Consider the following 5,601-nt stretch of genomic DNA (forward strand, 5'->3'; position numbering starts at 1 on the left):
TCTCCTCAAGGAACGTACAGGGTGTTGCCCATCACGCGGCATGCACAGAGGGCCTCCGAGGGATCAACCAACGGGTCTCGAAGTGGCTCAGCAGGCCCACGGGGGTGTGGAGGTACTCAGTGAACTTGGAGGAAAGTGATACGTACCCGAGAGGCCTACAAGTCCTCAAAAGTGTACTTCCTTTCACATAAAGCATGTAAGCGACTAAGAACTGATGGAAACAGCTGCCTGCCTCCCTTTCTGCACGGCTACTAGTGACCTAACCTGGAGGCAAGTTTTCACGTTGAGATTCCCTTTAGCTCTAGAGCTTGTCAGGCAGACCACAACCGCGGCCACGGAAGCATCTGGCTCAGACAGAACAGACTCATACTTTTCAGCGAAGCATTCTTACAGGGTTGACAGGCCTGTCAAGAGCAGGGAATGTCAGGTAGCTTCAAGGCAGCATGAATGCAGCCTTCAAAATGGGACAGCAAGGGTAGTTCCAGCAGGCCCCCGTTTCCATGGGCACATGCAGCAAACACCCGTGTGGTTTCTACCAAGTCTAAAGAGACACAGGTTACCCTGTGTTTCCTCCCCTGAATCAACTTCTCGAAGTAGGGTGTTCTGCATCAAGCGAACTGCCTCAACCAAGGAACGCCGCAGCTGCTCCTCTGGGCCTGTGGCTATCCAAAAGCCTGCAGTGTCACAGGAAGAGCAGGACTGTCTTAAATGGCAGTTAGAACGCACGCCCACTATCTCTGGGAGGCACGGTGACTTCAGGCAGGAGCTCCTGGATGGAATGCGAAGCCGAGGGTTACTCTGAGTTCAGCTCAGACTAGGGCAATGCGTCAGACTTCGACGCCATGAGGGACGTGCCACAACGGTGTTCGTGAACGTGTGCGAGTGCTGAGGAAATTAAGCTGCTCCCAAAGAGAGTGCAGTGCGTTTCCCTACGCTCGGCATACACAGAGGGGCTGTAAAGGGCTACGGGCCTGGATGTTGCTTAGCAGACCCAGGTGGGCCTGGGGGTACTCAGTGTTCCTGCCGGGAGCAGGGTGCCCACGCTAGCCTCCTAGGTGTCCAGAAAACTGTGCTGCCGTGGAAGTTACCCAGAGCAGAGGCCACCGCCTCATGGAAACTGCTGCACGCCTCCGCTTCTGCACGGCAAATCAGGGCCTTACTTCCAGGCATCTGTTCAGGCTGGGTGTGCCGTTAGCGACAACGCATGGTGAGATGCTGACTTTCTCCTCAGGCAGAGTGACTTCGGGTACGAGGTCCTCGAAGTACTCAAAGCACACTCTTTTCTCACGGAAGCTCACACAAGGGCCATGACAAAGTCGGACTCGCCATAAATGTTGTCCTGAGGCTGTTCGAAGACTGTGGAAATGTACCTCTCCTCAAGGAACGTACAGGGTGTTGCCCATCACGCGGCATGCACAGAGGGCCTCCGAGGGATCAACCAACGGGTCTCGAAGTGGCTCAGCAGGCCCACGGGGGTGTGGAGGTACTCAGTGAACTTGGAGGAAAGTGATACGTACCCGAGAGGCCTACAAGTCCTCAAAAGTGTACTTCCTTTCACATAAAGCATGTAAGCGACTAAGAACTGATGGAAACAGCTGCCTGCCTCCCTTTCTGCACGGCTACTAGTGACCTAACCTGGAGGCAAGTTTTCACGTTGAGATTCCCTTTAGCTCTAGAGCTTGTCAGGCAGACCACAACCGCGGCCACGGAAGCATCTGGCTCAGACAGAACAGACTCATACTTTTCAGCGAAGCATTCTTACAGGGTTGACAGGCCTGTCAAGAGCAGGGAATGTCAGGTAGCTTCAAGGCAGCATGAATGCAGCCTTCAAAATGGGACAGCAAGGCTAGTTCCAGCAGGCCCCCGTTTCCATGGGCACATGCAGCAAACACCCGTGTGGTTTCTACCAAGTCTAAAGAGACACAGGTTACCCTGTGTTTCCTCCCCTGAATCAACTTCTCGAAGTAGGGTGTTCTGCATCAAGCGAACTGCCTCAACCAAGGAACGCCGCAGCTGCTCCTCTGGGCCTGTGTTTATCCAAAAGCCTGCAGTGTCACAGGAAGAGCAGGACTGTCTTAAATGGCAGTTAGAACGCACGCCCACTATCTCTGGGAGGCACGGTGACTTCAGGCAGGAGCTTCTAGATGGAATGCGAAGCCGAGGGTTACTCTGAGTTCAGCTCAGACTAGGGCAATGCGTCAGACTTCGACGCCATGAGGGAAGTGCCACAACGGTGTTCCTGAACGTGTGCGAGTGGTGAGGAAATTAAGCTGCTCCCAAAGAGAGTGCAGTGCGTTTCCCTACGCTCGGCATACACAGAGGGGCTGTAAAGGGCTACGGGCCTGAATGTTACTTAGCAGACCCAGGTGGGCCTGGGGGTACTCAGTGTTCCTGCCGGGAGCAGGGTGCCCACGCTAGCCTCCTAGGTGTCCAGAAAACTGTGCTGCCGTGGAAGTTACCCAGAGCAGAGGCCACCGCCTCATGGAAACTGCTGCACGCCTCCGCTTCTGCACGGCAGGTCAGGGCCTTACTTCCAGGCATCTGTTCAGGCTGGGTGTGCCGTTAGCGACACCGCATGGTGAGATGCTGACTTTCTCCTCAGGCAGAGTGACTTCGGGTACGAGGTCCTCGAAGTACTCAAAGCACACTCTTTTCTCACGGAAGCTCACACAAGGGCCATGACAAAGTCGGACTCGCCATAAATGTTGTCCTGAGGCTGTTCGAGGACTCCGGAAATGTAGCTCTCCTCAAGGAACATACAGGGTGTTGCCCATCAATCGGCAGGCACAGAGGGCCTCCGAGGGTTCAAGCAACGGGTCTCGAAGTGGCTCAGCCGGCCCACGGGGGTGTGGAGGTAGTCAGTGAACTTGGAGCGAAAGTGATGCATACCGGAGAGGCCTACGAGTCCTCAAAAGTGTACTTCCTTTCACATCAAGCATATAAGCGACTAAGAACTCATGGAAACAGCTGCCCGCTTCCCTTTCTGCACGGCTACTAGGGACCTAACCTGGAGGCAAGTTTTCACGTTGAGATTCCCTATAGCGCTAGAGCTTGTCAGGCGGACCACAACCGCGGCCACGGAAGCACCTGGTTCAGACAGAACGGATGCATACTTTTCCGCAAAGCATTCTTACAGGGTTGACGGGCCTGTCAAGAGCAGGGAATGTCAGGTAGCTTCAAGGCAGCATGAATGCAGCCTTCAAAATGGGACAGCAAGGCTAGTTCCAGCAGGAACCCGTTTCCATGGGCACATGCAGCAAACACCCGTGTGGTTTCTACCAAGTCTAAAGAGACACAGGTTACCCTGTGTTTCCTCCCCTGAATCAACTTCTCGAAGTAGGGTGTTCTGCATCAAGCGAACTGCCTCAACCAAGGAACGCCGCAGCTGCTCCTCTGGGCCTGTGGCTATCCAAAAGCCTGCAGTGTCACAGGAAGAGCATGACTGTCTTAAATGGCAGTTAGAACGCACGCCCACTATCTCTGGGAGGCACGGTGACTTCAGGCAGGAGCTCCTAGATGGAATGCGAAGCCGAGGGTTACTCTGAGTTCAGGTCAGACTAGGGCAATGCGTCAGACTTCGACGCCATGAGGGACGTGCCACAACGGTGTTCGTGAACGTGTGCGAGTGCTGAGGAAATTAAGCTGCTCCCAAAGAGAGTGCAGTGCGTTTCCCTACGCTCGGCATACACAGAGGGGCTCTAAAGGGCTACGGGCCTGGATGTTGCTTAGCAGACCCAGGTGGGCCTGGGGGTACTCAGTGTTCCTGCCGGGAGCAGGGTGCCCACGCTAGCCTCCTAGGTGTCCAGAAAACTGTGCTGCCGTGGAAGTTACCCAGAGCAGAGGCCACCGCCTCATGGAAACTGCTGCACGCCTCCGCTTCTGCACGGCAGGTCAGGGCCTTACTCCCAGGCATCTGTTCAGGCTGGGTGTGCCGTTAGCGACACCGCATGGTGAGATGCTGACTTTCTCCTCAGGCAGAGTGACTTCGGGTAGGAGGTCCTCGAACTACTCAAAGCACACTCTTTTCTCACGGAAGCTCACACAAGGGCCATGACAAAGTCGGACTCTCCAGAAATGTTGTCCTGAGGCTGTTCGAAGACTGTGGAAATGTACCTCTCCTCAAGGAACGTACAGGGTGTTGCCCATCACGCGGCATGCACAGAGGGCCTCCGAGGGATCAACCAACGGGTCTCGAAGTGGCTCAGCAGGCCCACGGGGGTGTGGAGGTACTCAGTGAACTTGGAGGAAAGTGATGCGTACCCGAGAGGCCTACAAGTCCTCAAAAGTGTATTTCCTTTCACATAAAGCATGTAAGCGACTAAGAACTGATGGAAACAGCTGCCTGCCTCCCTTTCTGCACGGCTACTAGTGACCTAACCTGGAGGCAAGTTTTCACGTTGAGATTCCCTTTAGCTCTAGAGCTTGTCAGGCAGACCACAACCGCGGCCACGGAAGCATCTGGCTCAGACAGAACAGACTCATACTTTTCAGCGAAGCATTCTTACAGGGTTGACAGGCCTGTCAAGAGCAGGGAATGTCAGGTAGCTTCAAGGCAGCATGAATGCAGCCTTCAAAATGGGAAAGCAAGGCTAGTTCCAGCAGGCCCCCGTTTCCATGGGCACATGCAGCAAACACCCGTGTGGTTTCTACCAAGTCTAAAGAGACACAGGTTACCCTGTGTTTCCTCCCCTGAATCAACTTCTCGAAGTAGGGTGTTCTGCATCAAGCGAACTGCCTCAACCAAGGAACGCCGCAGCTGCTCCTCTGGGCCTGTGGCTATCCAAAAGCCTGCAGTGTCACAGGAAGAGCAGGACTGTCTTAAATGGCAGTTAGAACGCACGCCCACTATCTCTGGGAGGCACGGTGACTTCAGGCAGGAGCTCCTGGATGGAATGCGAAGCCGAGGGTTACTCTGAGTTCAGGTCAGACTAGGGCAATGCGTCAGACTTCGACGCCATGAGGGACGTGCCACAACGGTGTTCGTGAACGTGTGCGAGTGCTGAGGAAATTAAGCTGCTCCCAAAGAGAGTGCAGTGCGTTTCCCTACGCTCGGCATACACAGAGGGGCTCTAAAGGGCTACGGGCCTGGATGTTGCTTAGCAGACCCAGGTGGGCCTGGGGGTACTCAGTGTTCCTGCCGGGAGCAGGGTGCCCACGCTAGCCTCCTAGGTGTCCAGAAAACTGTGCTGCCGTGGAAGTTACCCAGAGCAGAGGCCACCGCCTCATGGAAACTGCTGCACGCCTCCGCTTGTGCACGGCAAATCAGGGCCTTACTTCCAGGCATCTGTTCAGGCTGGGTGTGCCGTTAGCGACAACGCATGGTGAGATGCTGACTTTCTCCTCAGGCAGAGTGACTTCGGGTACGAGGTCCTCGAAGTACTAAAAGCACACTGTTTTCTCACGGAAGCTCACACAAGGGCCATGACAAAGTCGGACTCGCCAGAAATGTTGTCCTGAGGCTGTTCGAAGACTGTGGAAATGTACCTCTCCTCAAGGAACGTACAGGGTGTTGCCCATCACGCGGCATGCACAGAGGGCCTCCGAGGGATCAACCAACGGGTCTCGAAGTGGCTCAGCAGGCCCACGGGGGTGTGGAGGTAC

This window comes from Pseudorca crassidens, chromosome 17, assembly GCF_039906515.1.
Source record: "Pseudorca crassidens isolate mPseCra1 chromosome 17, mPseCra1.hap1, whole genome shotgun sequence".
Classification (NCBI taxonomy): Eukaryota; Metazoa; Chordata; class Mammalia; order Artiodactyla; family Delphinidae; genus Pseudorca; species Pseudorca crassidens.